The 18,743-nt window shown below is 41.0% G+C and overlaps 1 protein-coding gene across 1 annotated transcript in view; it reads right to left on the bottom strand.

The window, feature by feature from the left end:
- Positions 1-13,077, bottom strand: part of cntn2 (contactin 2) — a 56,905-nt gene extending 43,828 nt beyond the window's left edge. The window contains exon 1 of the mRNA XM_076750205.1: positions 12,724-13,077. The gene's annotated coding sequence lies outside the window, so the exon portion shown is untranslated. The remainder of the gene's footprint in view (positions 1-12,723) is intronic.
- Between the last annotated feature and the right edge of the window lie 5,666 nt (positions 13,078-18,743).

The raw sequence follows: 18,743 nt of genomic DNA, 5'->3' as shown, positions 1-18,743 counted from the left end.
GTAATTGCCTCTTCTTTTAGCCAACTTTTCTGTATCTACAGTATTGTGTTATGCACATGTGTACTTATAAAAAGCTGATTAGAAACCCAGTTATATGTACATAACAGAGATGCAAATTAACATTAATTATTGACTTAGCCAACCTGCACAATGAAACTCTGGACTGCTGCGTGGTTCACTTTTTTCTGCCAAGAGGACACACCACATTCTGTGTTCTGCTGTTCAAAAAAACCAAAAGAGTTGTGAGTCTTCAAAGGATTTAGCTCATTTAGCTGACACCAGTTGGTGAAAAAATATTGCTTCATAGAGCATAAAAAAATATGTAGTTCAACTGGCTGATGTAAAGCCAACATAAAGTCAGAGGAAACGCAGCAAGGAAATAAATGATAGGCTGTATGATACTACAGAAAAATAAAGCCCCAACACACAAACAAAAAGGGCAAGAGATTCACCAACATTGTGTTGATAACACTGAGCCAAGCTGCACTGTTGCTGGAAATACATTTTCCCCACAAGATCAAGCATCACGTTGTGTTTCTTGGAAGAATGCTATGACTTTAATAAGAGGAAAAAGACAGAAATGGATAGTGAAGTTATTTTATCCCCCCAGGACTGAACCTGTTCCATACCTACGCTCATATTACCCTGACCCTGTGGAAAACTGAGACACAAGACCAGCTTTCTGTGTGTCAGGATTCTAAAACTGCGATCAGAAAATGCACTGATTTCAGCGAACAACAGATAACCTTGAGTTTATTGTATATTGGAGTAATTAAGAAAGACATGTTTTGCCATTCAAGCTGAAAATGTGAAATGTGGCTCATTTTACAGAGTATTCCATTCATATTCTTTTTCTTCAGCTTTCTCAGCTTATATCAGTTATATATCAACTCTTAAATCTAGCCAGTATGAACTTTTGTATTAATGCACACTCACACACATCATGCACTAGAACAATCCTGGATGCATCCGACACACAAAGGCATTTTGGGGACATAATGTTGACTAATGTCAACACTGTTGTTAGAAGAAATTATCACTGATAAATAACATTAGCTGTCAGTCTCCTCGCTTATGACATATCCAGCTGTTTGTTGTCAAAAACAATGCAGAGCGTATGTACCGTTATATCTAGCTAGCTAATGTTAGCTAATTATCTTACATTCATGATATTACCAGTGGCTCCAACAACATAACTATTTTCAGCATATGAGGAGCAATTTGGCTCATCATGTAAAGTAACCAAGCTGAAATAATTACAGCTATAGGCAGTGAGTACGGCGAATGGGGGCAGATTTTCCCATTACTCCATTTGACAGTAGTTGCTCTTGCTTCCAGTGTCAAGCATTAACTGTGAGAGAGACTTCTCCACAATCAGCAGGGCAAGGACACGGCAGTCTAACTTAAGTTGCTCAGATGTGCACAAATCATCTTCACTACTAAAAGAAGAGTACTAAGAGTGCTTCAAATGCACCTGTTATTGTCATTCATTTGACTACAACTATTTTGACTTACCTTCCCTTTCAGGTCAAATCAGACCTTGAAACAAGCTGTAAGGAGAGCACCTGGCTGACTGCCTGAGGGTCTCCATCAATCAACCCCGAGGAATTTAACTACAAATGGGCACTAGAACTGTGTTTCTCAGAGCCCAGGAAAATTAAATGTCTAAATGCAGGGTGCAAAGTTTGCCAATTACAATGTAAGGAGAGTTGATTAATACCGTGTCCTCTAACTATAATGGATATTAACTCTGTATTGAAGGCCTCCAAGCATGAAATATGGACGTTTTGACCCGTTAAACAATGTCCTGCAATTACGCATCATGTTCGGCCCCAAAAAATGTTCAAAGTGGGTATATTTTTGGCTAAAAGCTCTGAATTGTTTTACTCCAAAGTTGAACTCCTCATAATACAGACTATAAAAACTATATAAAAAAAAAAAAGACTATATAAAAAAAAAACATTCACCATACATTGTGGGTGTGACTTTTCTTCCCTGTCATCACCATTCATAAGATAAGACTTGATTGATCCCACCAGGGAAATTAAGCACACAGCAACCTTCCCATACCAGGACCCAGGCTGCCTGCATGAAAACCAGGAATCCTAACCGCTAGACCATAGGGACCTTCATACATGTAAAACTAGGTTTTCATTGAGCTAGCCTCTTAATTTTGCAGAGCTGCTGGCACTGGGCATAGTAAAATTGTTCCATAGAGTCAGTTTGTCTGGAATAATTCATAGAGATGAAGGAAAAGCTGACATAGAAACTCAGTGATAGCACGTGTCTGTGATTTGGCCTTCATGGTGGACATTACCAAGAACCTCTCAGAGCTGAACCTCAAGCTCCAGCCAGCTTCTCAGCTCTCTGCTTTCTAATGTGAAATCATCTGAAGTCAAATTAAAGCTGTGGAAAGTCCAACTGGAAAGGGTTACAGGGTGTATTTTACTAATCTGCAAGAACAAAAGGCTCCTATAACGTACAAAAGTACTTTAAGCATTTGGTTTCAGGACATGAAAAGTAAACAAAACAAACTGAACATATTTGCTATTTAATTTCATGTGGAACCAGCTGATGTGTCTGACAACACAAATTCATTAAGCTGCAAAGCAACAACCAAAAACCAGCTGGACGTAGTATCATCATCAACATCGTCATCATCACAACCATCTGACATCAGAAACCTCACCAAAGAGAAGCAATTCCAGCCACCACATTAGAAGTTCGTGTGAGGTATGTGTTCAGTTTAGTGTAGCCCTTGAAGGATGCTATAAAAACTGAAATGGTCCTTGATATGAGCCCCCCCCCCCCCCCCCCCATTCCATACTTTAACAACCATATTTAAACAAACAGCCTTAAAATACTGTAAACTGAAGTGAAGATATCACCTATGAAATGGCAGAGAGGCAGAAAAACATAAAATGAACCTAAACTGTAACTGATGCACTGTTTGTGAGTTACACTGAGACAAACACTTCATGTCATGGTTCTGGGTTTTAGTTTAGATATTTCCTGTTATATGTTGAAAGAGTTTCTCCTCATGTGTTCAGTTTTAGGGATGTAACGATACATCGAATCTTGTACTATCATGACAGAAATATGCCATCTTGGGACTGTGACACTATCTACCGTGATGTTATGTGGTTATTTACTGTCTCCCCTTGTCACAATGGTCTGTTATGGAGCTCCACATGAACAATAACTTCATTCATCATGGTACTGCTGTCATTACAGACAATGCATGAAATATGGATGTGGCGGTGGGATGTGGCCGGGTGGTCCTCACACATAAAGTGAAGCTCAACTACTACAGCTGAGATGACCAAACAGACACTGTTAAACCTGCTGGTACACACACTGATCATGGATGTGGTCACCCGACAGTATAAAAGCACTGCTGCTGACTGCTGCATGGTTTCTGTTTTAAAATTGTACATGGTTCAATCACAAACACAAAAACACGCCAAGATAATTCATGCTTAGGTCATGGCTGGCTAGTTTTATGTTGTTCTATGAAAGAAGGAATGCAGAAGCACTCAGATGAAAACAAATGATACATGAATAAAAAATGCTGTATACACTGATTTATGAATAAAGAGCTTTTTTTCATGTGTTTTTTTTGGTATTTTGTATTTTTTAAAATATCGCATCATGGCCTTAATATCATGGTATTACTGACTTTTTGGTATCGTTACATCCCTATTGAGTTTGTTTTACTTTCTGCCTTTGTCTCGTTCCATTTCTTCTTTGTTTATCTGGATTTTGCCTAAACAGAACAGTAAGATCTGACAGGCACTGACAGTCACCTTGCAAGCTTACCGCTGTCTCAAGATTCACTACTGGAAGCGGGACCCTGAGTTTGCTCAGATGGTGGCACGTTCCATTAATTCTCCTCAACCCCAGGTTCAGCTGCCTGTCCCAGCCTCAGCCTAAGGTTCCTAGCATACAACTTGCTAGCCTTCAGCAAGCCAGCTTCCACCATGGTCGCCTCCAGCCTTCATTCTGGCCTGCTAACATCTAGTCTGCTAACTTTCAGACAACTCGCCTTCAGTCATTGCACCAGTCAGCTAGTGCAGAACCAGTCAGTTCCCTGCCTCATGTTGTCCTGGAGCCGCCCTCTGAGAAGCCCCCCAAAATGACGACATCACACCCCTTGTAGACCTTCGAAATCTATCTTACTCTTACTGGTTTCTCCAACTTTACCAACTCCACCTTGAATGCTTCGTGAATATTTCAGGGCCAAAAACCAAATCTCCAGAGAGTATATGCCTAAAGCTACTGTTTAAAGTGCTATGTAATATATACATAGCTGATGGCTGCCATTGTAGTCAGTGCATGAGTGCATTTCCACCAGGCAGGCGCATAACGTCTTTCAGAAGCTTCCAGAAGTGTACGCTCTGCTCTGAAGAGAATACGCACTGAGTCTATTTCTGACAGACAACACAGGAATGAGAATCAACAATAAACACAATTCAAACAGACAAATAAAGAAACTATTTAACTACAAAGCCGACTTACTCATAGTGGAAGCACAAAAATCAAGGACACACACAATATTTCAAATATTGAAAATTATTTTGTACAAAAGATTAACACCAGCAATTTCAAGAGTTACAATGAGGAACCCAAAATATTCCATATTAAATACATTTTAAAGAATGTATGAAACAATCACATTAATAACGTGTAAAATGTAAAAATGAAGCAACTGCATACATTATTGAAAGTAAAAACATTACTCTGACACTTCATGATTTGTTTTCATACAAGTGGCAAACTCCCCCAACTGGGCACTGCCACGGAAAACTTACAGAACCTTTCATTTCCGGCAATCTATTGTGAGCAGGATGGCACTACATTTGTATTACCAGCACCACACTTGAACGTCTAGCCCTTTATTCCCAGTGGTTTAGCTGTGCAGCATTAGCTTACCTAAAATTATCAGTGTGATAGCTCCACAGCGCTATCCTGCTATTAGCAGTCTGCAGCATGTCCGCCTGCACAGCGCTTCACTGAGTTTTAATTTGGACTCAGGCTGTTGGAAGGCTTCTATCTACAGCTTCAACCCTTCCCAGACACCAGACGTCTTCCAGCAAGTCATCCCAGACACTGAGACATGCACACACACACACACACACACACACACACACACACACACACACACATATCTGCATGACATGAGTGTTTATCTAACTAAACTAAGATTTTTAAAACTATAAACTATCGACAAACCCACTGGCCATGCACACTGCATCCACACACACTGGATATGCACTGCACGCACACAGCATGGCTTACAGTGTGCTGGTTCCCACACTCTGCTCCAATCAGGTGATGATGGCAGTAGATCACGGAGGCATGACCCCAGACTGGACAGTGTTCATTTCTGCATATTAAGTGTATTTGACTTTATGTGCACTGAGCAGGAGCTCTGCGCTTAGCCTCCAGTCAGAATGAAGGAGAGTAAAACAGCAGGACGTTTAGCAGTGTCAGTACTGCTGAGGACATGCCTATCATAACAAGTTTCTTGTCTCTTCTCTTCTTTGTCTCCAAAAACTACACTGAATGACAACAGTTTGTTGGGTGTTTGCTATCTTTGCTTTGAGGGCACTTTGTACCAGCAGTATAATGACTGTTTAAGGGATTATGGACACGTTTTTGAACAGGCAGTAGAGTTTGCTTCATGACCTTCCACAGAGTGCTTTTTGTTTTTGTTAAAGAAATGAACATTTCTCTGATATCACCCTCACATCTGTTTGTGTGTGAATTTGTGTGTGACAGTGTGAGTGACTATGTGTGCCAAAGTCCTCTGTTTACGCGCGCATGTCGATATAGAGTCGGACAGAAAGAAAGCGAGTTGAAGAATGACCACACACCACACTCCATCTTGTCTAATGAGTGTTTTGGGGCTCTGTCTCCCAGCAGGCTGTTGTTTCTAACTGAAGCCCAATCTACAACCCCTCACTGCAGATGTTAAGATTTTCAAACAGGCAATAAATGTTCCAAGACAAGAGGCCAATAATGTATACCACTGTGATGTAGATGTGTGTGTGTGTGTGTGTGTCTGTGTGGCTGAAAAAGTCATAGGCCGGAACAGACAGACATAGAGAGGCAGCAGGATATAAAGCTTTAAAGCAATCAGCCAATCCAATATTGATCAAATCCTAAAGATGAGCAGACAAAGACAAGCATCATGTGATAATATCCAGTCCGCACTGACTGTCGGGTGTTACGGAGGTTCTTTAAAGGTTGTGATGAGACTTAGAGTTTCAGATATATCCACATTTCCTCAACTAATCTGTGATTCTCCTTCAGTTGATTTGTTACAAGGGCTGGATGAAAACTGGATTTACTGAAATATCTGGATGTGAAGCAATAGCAAGCGATATTTGGCCTCAGCACTTAGAAAAGCACACCACCAAACAACATAGAGGCCACTGAAGCACCCAGAAAGTTACTGTCTCTTGTGTTAAGGGAGTATGTATGAATGCCATCTGCGCAATATGTAAAAGCATAATAGACAATGCAAAAAAAAAAAAAAGCTGTGGAATTTGACTGTGGAATTTCAAGTTACAGCAGTTGCCATTTCCGTTACAGATGCAGTCTCAGATCAGCTATCAGGGTGATTTCTATGAGCAGAACAAAGAATTCTCCTTCCTGTCAGCTCCATATTTCCACATCTATCTGACAGTTTGGAGAAGCCGAAAAATTCAGCAGTCAAGACAGGGTTCTGTGGCTCATATCTTTGTGAGATGGAGGGATTGGCCTCTCTGGCCTCACCCCTTATTAGAGAACAAAGAGCCGTTGAGCAAGCTGGGCACACTGACACGAATCTTCTCTGACTGAGAAAGGTTTGAGTGAAGGCTTTACTGCACCACTCCAGCTCAAAGCATGTCTTATGAACCGTAGATGGAGTCTGGTCCATTCAACTGGTGGATCAATAGCAGCCTTGATATGGAGACGTGGAGACGTGGAGCAGCAGACAGTATAGATGTAAGGGTGTGGGACTGAGGGGATAAAGGGAGATACAGCAGATAGCACTCGTTCACAGGCTGAGAGCCACTGTGGTTGCTCATCTTTCTTTTGTAAGCCCACTGTCTCATGATCGCAATTTAATTGTGTCATCATCTCAAGATAACAAATGGTACTTATATTAAGTTCAGGGTATCTGTTTTCTGGTAATTACCGTTTTATTTTTTTGTTTTTTTAACCAGAAAAATCTCCTCAGTTTAGTTTGTTTCTGTTGAGTTTGAAGTGTGTTCCATAATGAGAAAATGATTTCTGCCAGTGCAGTCTGGTGGCTTTGGCGAGAGCAATGTAGCGTCAGTTTCTGGTCAAACAGCAAAGATGTTGCTCTTAAAGAAAAAGCTATCTGTGTAGGGCTCCTTTCCATAACTTTGTCAGATACTTATAATAACAATCTGAGCCTGTCAGAGGCAAAAACAAACACTTTTAGTGGACGTCGTGCATTGATGACACAAAAATACCTGATGGGTTATGTTCACGGGTGCCGGCTGCAGCGTTCTCACTCAATACTGGACCAATTTCAAACATTGCTCTCCCCATTTATCACTCAAACACAAAACATGGGAAAATAGGATCCATAAACACAGATAATATTTGACAAGGATTTCTCTCATTTGTCACAGACAATATATGAACTAATTTCAGCTAATTAAAGATACTTCTGTGTCTGCATACATGTATATGTAGACATGAACAGTGCTGCAATTACATAGTCTGTCCACCAGAGAGCACTGACAGTTTTTCCACTGTAAAATGTCCCATTGTGTACAAACCGTATGTTGGTCACAGCTCTTTAATAAATAGATTTAAAGGACCCTCATCAAAATGCCATATGGTCACATTAAATTAAACAAGTCAATATATGGTTGTAAGATTTCTGAATTGTCAAAATTCAATGAAAAGAATGGAAACAAGAGCAGTTCTTCTGGTGCTTTGGAAGCACTTAGAAGTTCTTCTGGTGTGGTGGCCATATTCTATGAAGGCATATTTTCCCCCCCTTTAATACTCAAACATCAGCATCATTAGTATTGGCTGCAAAAATCCAATATCAGGGTTTTCCCTGCCTATCGAACTCAAAAGCAGGCCACCTTGGTTTTATTGGCCATCGCTAGTTTTTGAGGAAACTGTTTATTTACTTCTATCAGTAACTGCTTTAATGCACTTAATTACCAAGCACACTGATGGTATGTGTAGAAATCTAGAGTGGAGGCAAATGTCACTCACAGTTTCTCCAAGATCAAGGTACTGGATGAATTGCCATCATCTGTGAACCAAACAAGTGTGAGTTTAAAATGAAAGCCTAGTTGCCTTAAGTTACAGAAGCAGTAGATATTACTGGATATTGACCTTAGTAGCCTATTTCTTGAATGCCAGTATTTAACAGAGCAGTAGAAAGCAGAAATTCACTGCATTGAAGTCAGTTTTCAGTTGGGTCTTCGATAGACAGCCCTGGAGTGACAATTAAGCAGCATTTTCTTCGTCTGGTTCACCTGGTGTTGGCAGTAAGAGGACAGTCAGCTCTCCTTCAAACCCTCGCTAACCACAGGGGTGTCACTTAGGGACCATCAATGAATCACTGTTTGAGGGACACAAAACCAATGTCACTGTCCATACCTGTGAGTCGACTTGCCCGTATTAGTTAAGATTAGGATTTAAAAAGTACACTAAATGTGTATCACGTACGAACTATTTTGATTAGTAATGTGTAATTAATTTACTGTACATACTCAAAATAATGGTTGTTTTTTGTCGTGTGACTGAATTGTATTACCACACAGGACAAATAGGACATACTTATTTCTTTTGGATTTTAGTGCTTCTTCTATTTTATGTTACATTTTTTTATGTATTCTTCTTCAGTATTTGTTTTTCAACAGCTTCTGAGTCATGTGACCATCCTGTTGTCTTCTGTTTACTGGTCACACTGGAAAGCTCTTTTCCTTCGTTGTTCTTGTCTTCTCTTTTTCCATCAGACTCTATGCCCCCTTGTCCTTTTTTTGCCTTTTCTTTGTCTGCCCTCAAGTTGGTAAACAAAGTGAAATCCTGATTTCTTGACTTCAGTGCACAGCATAACCTGCGTATGCTGTACATGTTCTACAGCCTATGGCACATTTGCCTCAAAAACCCTGAGCACTGGTCATGATCTCATCATGTCAGGATGACATCAGAACATTCTCATCGTGGAGTTTTCATCAAGTCATGACATGAAGCATGGGCATCTACACTGTTAACATTACATTACAACCACCATATGGTACAATGAAGTAGTTTTACTTTGAAACAACAATAAATCTAATCATGATCTCAAGTCCAACAACCACAGCTGCTTTCAGCCTCTGTGCACTGCTTCAATCATTAGCAAACATCTGACTCCAGTCATTGTAATTTTAGCCAAGTGACGGACATCTCTACAATCATCACAGTTATTTACCCACCCTCCGTACTACCTCATTACATATGAAGAAAACACTTTATGAGTACCAGTCTAACACCAGACTTTGCTGTGCTGCACATGAAGAAACACCTGCTCACTATCCGAAGCCAATAAAGGTCTTAATGTGCAGAGAAACCTGCTGGGGCCGTTTCCTCCAATAGAGCACGGAATACTCTGATTTCAGAGTCACAAACAGGAGAACGCAGAACATGTACAGACTTGACGTCACATTATCTGAACTTTACGGCATAAACGTAGCACTGAACATGTGAACAGGACGTGTCTGGAGTCGTCTGTGAGTTTCCACCTGCTTCCAGTCTTTGTGCTCAGCTGAACACGTCACTGAGCGGTCTCTGTACTGGATGCACAGAGACCAACCTGACTGATCTGACTGTGGATAAGACGGAAAACATGTTTTGTTTTGTTTTTTCCTCAACATACATCTGGCCTTTGAAAAAGTCACTTTCTTGGTATCAATAGAGTGTTGTCAGAACATTTACCATCTATCTTTAAGTGCTATCTTTCAGCTAATACTTTGCTAGTATTTGTCATTTCAGGTTTCTTTACAATAACATTTGGTCACAAGTAAACTGCCTACTGGTTAGATTGTGTCCATGTAAATATGACCAGTAACAATCACCTTTCTTTTCTGCAACTCAACATCCTGCAGCCTTATGATTACCTCCACTTTATATTATGTCACAGTGTTAAACAGCCACGCTCTGCCAAACTCTGAATTGCAGCACTAAGCTCATAAAATACTTACACATCTTTTCTAGCTTGGCATCTTTATTTTTGTGTTTTTTTACAGTGAGTACATGACTGACTTTTTTCTGGGATCTTTAGAGTCTCTGACAAATCAGCTGCTGCAAAATGAGTTTGTGATGTCTCACTTATCTGCTCACTCAAATCTAAACGATGAATAATTCAGTTCAGGGTAGCTGCATGTGCATACAGTGGGTGTAGTATGGGAATGTGAATATGACTGATTCCGTGTGGGAATGATTTCAAGGAGGTCTAAACACCTGTAAAAATAATAGAAAAACAACTGAAGGGTTTTCCTTTGAGTCTAACCTGGACAACCTGCTTCTTTCTAGCAGCCCTCAGCAGCTGGAACAGGAAACACTCCGCTGATACCAGTTCAAGGCAACAACGTGGCAATCAGTTTTAATGTTAATGTTTTAAATGTGTTTCTTTTTCACTTGTTATATTTCAATGTCCTGTGTGAAGCACCTTGAATTGCCTTGTTGCTGAAATGTGCTATACAAATAAACTTGCCTTGCCTTTAAAGTGAATCAAACTATTGTGTGTCTACCAAATACTACAATATAAACACAAATCTATTAAAGTTAGTGTAAACCAAGTGGCCATCAGACTAAAGTGTTGTGAAAGTGCCTCATAAAAGAGTTATTGTCCTCTTCAGACCTGGCAGCTCAAATCATTTCATTGACTTGGGAGCAGAATGTAAAGCTGGTAAAGCCGATTTGTACCCATAGTCTACACACACCACGGTACAGTCTGCATACAAGAACAAGCATGATGCATTTCACACAAAATTAAGCAGAGACCAAGTTCTGCCACATTTTCAAATTTTTGAAATGACTGATTCAAAAAAATAGACAGCAGCATCCAGATAACCTGCCATCATTACTGCGGACCTCTCAGAGAGAGCGGCAGCGAGTAGAAGATTAAAATTTCACTTTAAAAGGTGGGATATTCACGACTGGCTGGCTCAAGTTCCTCTGAGGGCGAATCCTCAGATATCATGAGAGAACTGGCCGTGGTGTCACTTTCCATTTCTAACACTACCACAGAACGACATCAGTAAGAGAGTACGGAAATGAAATGAAGACCTAAAAAATCTTTCTCATAAAACTAACAAAAATGCTGGGAACACTGGTCTGATCAAGATATAATAACCATCAATCTGACATCCCATATTCATATAATATATTGCTAAAAAAAACATAAGAGATTACAAAAAAATACCAGATAGATTGGCAGGTTGTACGTATGCTAAACACATCATAACTATCAGAGATTAGAGCAATGCAACTGTTAGAATATCATAGCCTACTCAAAGTGTGTGGTGCACTAGAAGAAGAAGAAAACAGTATAACAGTGTATGAGGACACAACCTGCATTACCACAGCGTCCACACCAACATGTTACGTGATCACTGAACAACATACCTCCAACCTCTTCATGTCTCACAACTTCGAACAGACTCACTCAAGTTCATATCATTTATTATCACAGTACTGACTGTAGATGTCTACTCTACCTGTAAATGAAAACTTGTGATTCCAGTCATAATTATTCCAGCATCCCTCAGCGCAGATATGTGCTTCAACATCCCATGTCAATAATCAAGATATATGGAGGCGTCTAAAAGACAGAAATACTGAATTATCAGCTGCTCACCTCCTCACTCATCCTCCAAATCTCAGCTATAAACTGCAATAAATCAAAGTGATATATTCTCAGTAATGTTGTTGTGCTCCCTCAGTCCAGGACCTCCACACAACCCCTCAAAGAGCCTCCATGGGCCCCTTCTCTCAAACGGATTCAGCTCCCTGATGATGAACCTGAGCCCCCGCTGAGTGTACAAGCTGCAAACCCTCCTGTGCCAGACTTGCAGCACAGTGTCCTCAAAGCTTCCAGCAGCCGAACGCGTCTTAAAACCAGCAGAACGCCTGACAGCAAACTGCTGAGAGGATCAGCTGTGACTGTCGGCGAGTGGAGCCCTCCGCGAATCACCGTGCAGCGAGCAGCACCTTCTCCAACGCAATCAAATGTCGCATACACACACAAACACACACACACACACACACACGACCGAAGCCTTCAATATGTTGAAATGTAACGTCAGTTTAAGGAAAGGCTGAGTTACTCATTCAAGCCGACACAGGCTGCACACCACAGGTCCTAAGTCATGTTATGAGGCCGAAAGGCAAGGCGACAATAAAGTGGCACATTTAATGGGAAGTTTGGCGTTACGTCAGAGAAAAACACGTTTAGTAACGTTAGCTGTTGGTATTGTAAGGACGTCCGCGGTCCACTGAGCTACTGCGTCAAAAACACTAACGAGCAGGATCCCCGTTCGACCATGAGCCCGGAGAAACAGCCGAAAGCAGCCTCCACAACACCCGAAAAGCCGCAGCTGCCTTTTCCTTTTCAGCGTTTATGGCGCTAAGAGAGTGGAAGAAATGTAATTCATAAGAAAGATAAAGGTGTTTGGGGAGAGGTGGGGGTTTGTTTACCTGGCTGAGATGCGGGAAGCAGCGATGCGGAGCCGTGGATGATGCGCAGGAGGCGCCGTGATGCTGCTCGCCTCGTCGGTGGAACCTGCGCCGTGTTTCAGATGGTGGAAGCAGCCGCGGCTCCTTCTCAGAGCTTTGTTTCTCCCCTCTCTCTCTCCCTCTCTTCCTTCTTTGGGTGTCCTGTCCTCTCTTCTCCTCCCCTACCGGATGAAATTGAAGGCGAGTTGCTTTCACAGACGGGCCAGGTTCTCTCTCTCTCTCTCTCTCTCTCTCTCTCTCTCTCTCTCTCTCTCCCTCTCTCGTCTCTTCAGTATCTTCCTCTCTTCCTCATCCCCGCTTTCTTTCGGCCGCCTTCTGCTCTCCTTCACCAGTGTCAAGTCCGCGAAAATACGGCAAAAGTACTTCCGGTATCCATTTTACACAACAACAGCTGGTCAGTCTATCAATTTGCCCTGGGACATCCAGCCAGCATAACCTCTCATGTTAGCATTTTTAAAGCTATGTTAATCACTGTTATTAAAGTTTTCAAAGTTTATTTTAAGTTAAACTGAATTTCTACTTGTAGCGTGAAAAGACTAATGTTAATGGAAACCCCACAGAGAATTAGCACACATCTCTTTTTAAGGAATCTCACTGTTCTTATTAGTCCTGTTTCGAGCAGCAGCAGACAGCCATTTTCAGTTACTTCTGAAAACAGCAAACAGCACCAAATGGCAAAAAGACAATTACTACCTTCAGCTGGTGAAGACAGTTCGACATTGAGCGCTTACAGAAGAGGCACACAACACAGTTCGAATGGCACGGAAATATTGGCCAATGTCTACCTTTTTGTTAACATGTCTAGTAGGTAAAACTTGAGAAGGTGATAGCCGAATATGTCAGCAGTGTGTGCCTGTCATTTTATTTTGAAGGTTGTCTTCGTCTAGTGGCCAAAAGTGGATTAATGCAGCTTTCAGGAGGAATGTTAGTATATCACAATTATAATATGCATTTTTAATGTGAAAGCTTGTGTCTGTCAGCAGTTCTTACAATCAATGAGCCACAGCCCAATCAGACCCACCAAGTGAGTCCCATCAGCCACTGGACTAAATGCTGATGTCACTGATTGGGGTGGGACCAGAGCCACATTATTTGTCTAAGAATAACTGAGTTATCCAGAATAAAATGCTGACAATATGATATGAGTCTGGATGTTTTGGGTCTTTGAAACTGGCTGTTGTCAGAGTAACAAATCCTTAATACTCATACTGAGGGCTCATACCTGCAAAGGGCCGGCTCATTGACACTTCGTCACCCTGCACCTTTAAGAGCCTGATCTTCCACACAGAAAGTCACTTCAACCTTGGCCAATCTTTTCTTCAGAGTGTTATGCATTGATGTCAGTGTAATGATTGTAGGAGGGCATTTAGAGGAGAGCGTGGGCTGCAAGACAGTCAGGAGATGCATTGTCCAATCCAAATTGTATTTTGCTGGAAAGATACCATTGGTGATGCAGAAAGGTGTTTGAAAAGCACTGTGTACAGAGAATTATGAAAAGTGTACACAGCACTCAAGATGTTGATGAACATTTTCATTGTGTTTGGAATGCAGATCATCAGAGAGGGCTTCCCTTTCTTGCAGATAATGTTACCATGCAGCCTGAGTTAGGACAAAGACTCCAACTGAAACCAACCTGAAGACCTTTGGGCAGCTGGAGGGAAGGTTTCAGCGTCGTCATAGTCCGAGGATTGCGCCTGACAGGGCATGTGACGTGTGTATTTCTTGCACCCTAATTTTTCTTTCTATGTTGTTGTGCTTTCTGGGAGCATGTCTTCAGGATCCTACCCAATTACAAATGATTTGTCATTATTTGCTACATTATGGACAAACAACTTTTATAATGAACTTAAGATCCTGTTCAGTGGCATGAAGAATTGGACTCTTTCTTTAACAATTATGTGCATGTATAATTATTTTCAGTGTTTAGTTGCTGTATGAGCGACAGCTGAGCACGTGCAAGGAGGCTGGATGCTATAAATCAAAGACGGCAATGGGACAGGCCAGCACAGCGTCAAACCAAAACCTTTTATTTTGAAGGCAATATCGAATAACTTCCGGTAATTTCCTCCCTCTCGCAGCGAGCTTGACGCAGCATCTCGTTGTCAGAGGAAGTAGCGGCAGCTTGGATCTCCTTTTGTTGTGGACGCTCGGTTTCCTGCAAGTGGAACACAGAGGCGGCAGGTGCTGCTCCCTGTGTCTCTCCACACCCCTGCCCCCCCCCCCCACTGCATGGAGATAGACTCGGATGATACACATACCTACATTTTCTTCTATCAGACCTACTCTAAGTGAACTGTGCTGAAAACCCGGCGATAGCTTTCACTTTGTTTTATTGTACTTTTTATCTCGAAGATACACACAAAAGGTAAAATAACGAAACAAGAAAACAAGATTAACATCCAAACGTATACTGAAAAAAGAGAAGACTAAATAAATAAGAAGTGATTAAAAGTTTTAATTTTAACCATGATTTGCTTCCAATAAAATATGGTGCTTTATGGCGGTTTCATCAAATATTTGTAGAGTAAACACACACACACACACACACACACACACACACACACACACACTGATTTACATATATATAAACCTGGTGCATGCTACAAAAACTGATGTGCACCTTGCTGAATTGTTCAGAATATCATTCATTAGTGGAGACTTTGAGGAAGTCTAACAAGCTCAGCCCTCTCGTGCCTCGTGAAGAACTGTGTAATTGGTATTAAAAGGGGAAAATGTGAATAAGTTTGACATGTTTAGGTGTAAGACTGACAGTGTTTTGGTGAACATTTGGAATGCCTCTATTTCACTGCAATCTGTAAAAGGAAGACAGGAACATAACACATTAACAATGAACCAGATCACTCACAGGAGAAAACTCTAATGCAAAAGCAGTAAAACAAGTTTGTGGGAGAGTGACAGCGTGACAGCACAATCTTTTGAGTAATGGCTTGTTGTGTGAGTAATGAGCATTGATCTAATTTTATAATTTCAGATTTCTCCCTCAGAATCATTAAGGCAGAACAGGCAACATACAAAGTGTCAACAATTAGACAGACAGGGCCATCTTAGAACCATACCAACAGACTGCATGCAGAGCCAGCATCAGGCTCTGGCTAATTGGTAATTACTCAAGTCACAGTGCCTCAAGGAAGACTGATATGTGCTTAATTAATCAGCAATAATTCACACTCTTGTTTTGCTTGCAAAATAATGAGGCGGCATGCTACTTCCTGCATTCTGATGTGCACTGAAACTAAACCGTTCAGTAACTGTGTGGAAAACATGGAAGGAAGCAGTAAAAGTGCAGACTAAGAGAAATGAGCTCTGATTTAGTGTGTCCAGTCAGACAGTACACTGAGCAAACAGAAGCACAGTGTGAATCTCAGCGTTCACACATGGACTCTGCTACAGAGAAGAGAAAGCATTTCGACAAACCTGACATCCTTTTGCTGATGTAAACACTATGTCAACTGTATGTGTTTCTGTTTTTAAGATGAAGGAGCAGTTTACCGCCTATGTCTGTAACACATGAGCTTCTCATCAGACTCAGCTGCACTTTGTGTTCAGTGCTAAATGGCTAATGTTAACATATTAACACCCTGTGTAGTTAACAAAAAACCTGCTAAACAGCTCAAAGCTCCTTTATGTCTCACAGTTTGTGAAAGTCTAAACCAAAATGATTTTTTATCACTGATCAGACATTTTCCCAAAAGGTAAAAAAAAAAAAAAAAAAAATGCACTGTCGCAAAACAGTCTTATTATGTCAAATATTTCAATGAAACACTCAACATGTCACAATTTGTCATTCATTTCATGTCTGTACATATTTATAGTGCATTTTTATTGTCTTTGTAATGTACTGTGGCTTTTATCTACCAGTGAGGATGAAACAGCACTGGTTACAACAGCTCAAATGTTATATTTAGCCTCTGGAATATGCACTTACAGTCGAGTGCATCCCCGTGGGGCAGAATGATTTATGCCGGGTGGGACTGTAAACTGCTGTGTGTCTCCTGACACATCTGAAATCAGTTTTTCAGAGTCAGTTGTGTCAAAATGCTTTCTGGCTGTGTCAGCTTATCATCAAGTCACAGACAGTTGAGTTAAATGAGGTACAAGATGACATCACGGTAACCTGAGTGGTTGCCATGAAAGGTTTCAAATGAATTTCTTTGGCCACATTCCAGGAACTTTCATTTGTCCACTTCTCCTTTTCCATTCATTTTTAATATGCTGCTTCCACTGACCTTCACTGGTTTTTCAGACCTCTCTCCCCTCAGCGTCCAAACAATATGGCCTTTAATAAGTCAGCAGTAAATAAACATATTTTGGTGAAGACATGGTTGCCTGTTCATACTGTGACTGGTTACAGATGTTGCTCATACTTTCCACCACCAGCTAAAAAATAATGAATACATGCCAATTTTTCACATTCTGCTGAGGAATGTGTCTTTCTTCTTGTTCCTAAGGTTGAATGTTTGAGCTTCACTGTGCTGAATGATGTGTGTGCAGAGTCTGACGCCAGAAGACAGTGAAAAAAACATTATCATCGATGGGATGAAGAACATGAATCGTGACATCACAAATAGTTTGGAAGCCAGTTCTGGTTGGATATTTAACTTACACACAGGTGGTGTAGAAACCTGAAGGCTCCTCTGCACAAACACTGAGAATCGACTTGTCAGTGAAGCAGGAGACATGTTTGGAACTTTGGAAATGAAAAAGAATTCCACATTCAGAGATTCTGGAATTTTAAATGAGGGAGAAGGATTAGATATCATTCTAAGGATTTTGATAAGAAAACAACTTTTTTGTATAAAAACCATATCAGACAGAAATTGTTATTCAAAGCAGAATTTTTCATACTGGATATGTCTTAAAACATGTCATGTGCTGTCAATACATGAAAAAAGAGGACTGCTCCTGTCCCCCTCATTACCCCTCCTCTGGGTATCTGGTTACCCCAGACAGACTCACCAGCTCATCCCATTTCCCTTGTCTGTGTTTTAGTCCCCCCCCCACCACCACCACCACCACTCACCCACTCAAACACCACTCCACTGTCTGCCCGCTGAGCTGCCTGACAACCTATTCATTTTCATTTGAGCTCTGCATGCACACAAGCTGCCAGCAGCGTCCACAAATCATCCACCAACTGTCACATGTCATCTTTCCCATGCTAGTTATAGAGTGTGTGTGTGTGTGTGTGTGTGTGTGTGTGTGTGTGTGTGTGTGTGCGTGTGTGTCTGCTGGTGGTGTCAGATTTATCAAATGAGGTTAACAAAGAGTGATGTGCAGCAACAGCAAATGAATTGAATGTTGCCTAATGAAATACCACAGTGAAAAATGTATCAAGCAGCATGATGAAATGAAGTTTGAAGACGGTCGTATTCTTGTGTGACAGTACACAGAAATGTAATTTGCCTTATGTGTCTTTTACTGCAGTTGCATACTATCAGGACTCAAGCAGGCACTACTGGCTGACATTTGTCCCACCAGGGAACTAAATGACATGTACTGCACCATAAACATTTGACCATTTAAATGTAATCAGTTTTTGATAACTGAATGTAGTTTCAAATGACTGTAAAAATAAACACAAGTGAGGAAAACCAACCCCACAGGGTTTGTTTTGTTGGCAACACTGAGGATGATTGACAGTTCTCTCCATCAGTCAGACATCCAGATGGATTCTTCCTTTGTGCAGGTACACCTGTTCTGCTTTGGAGCTGTTTGAAGAGGAAAAAGAAACTATTGAGTTTCTGAATCATGCTTCTTTTTTATTATATCTACTATGCCTGTTTTCAATAGTTGTTAATGAGGTTCAGGTGTTCACAGAAGCAGGGAGGAAAGTCAAACATTAAACTTTGGCTGACTGGTTTGGTACATATCAGATCACTCTGATTCAGTTAACCGTGTCTACCACGTCTATAGTGAACCCTGTGCTGACTGTGCTTGCAACTAAAAAATATCTGATAATA

This window comes from Chaetodon auriga, chromosome 2, assembly GCF_051107435.1.
Source record: "Chaetodon auriga isolate fChaAug3 chromosome 2, fChaAug3.hap1, whole genome shotgun sequence".
Classification (NCBI taxonomy): Eukaryota; Metazoa; Chordata; class Actinopteri; order Chaetodontiformes; family Chaetodontidae; genus Chaetodon; species Chaetodon auriga.
The sequence above is the reverse complement of the archived record's forward strand: the minus strand, read 5'-3'. Positions and strand labels throughout refer to the sequence as shown.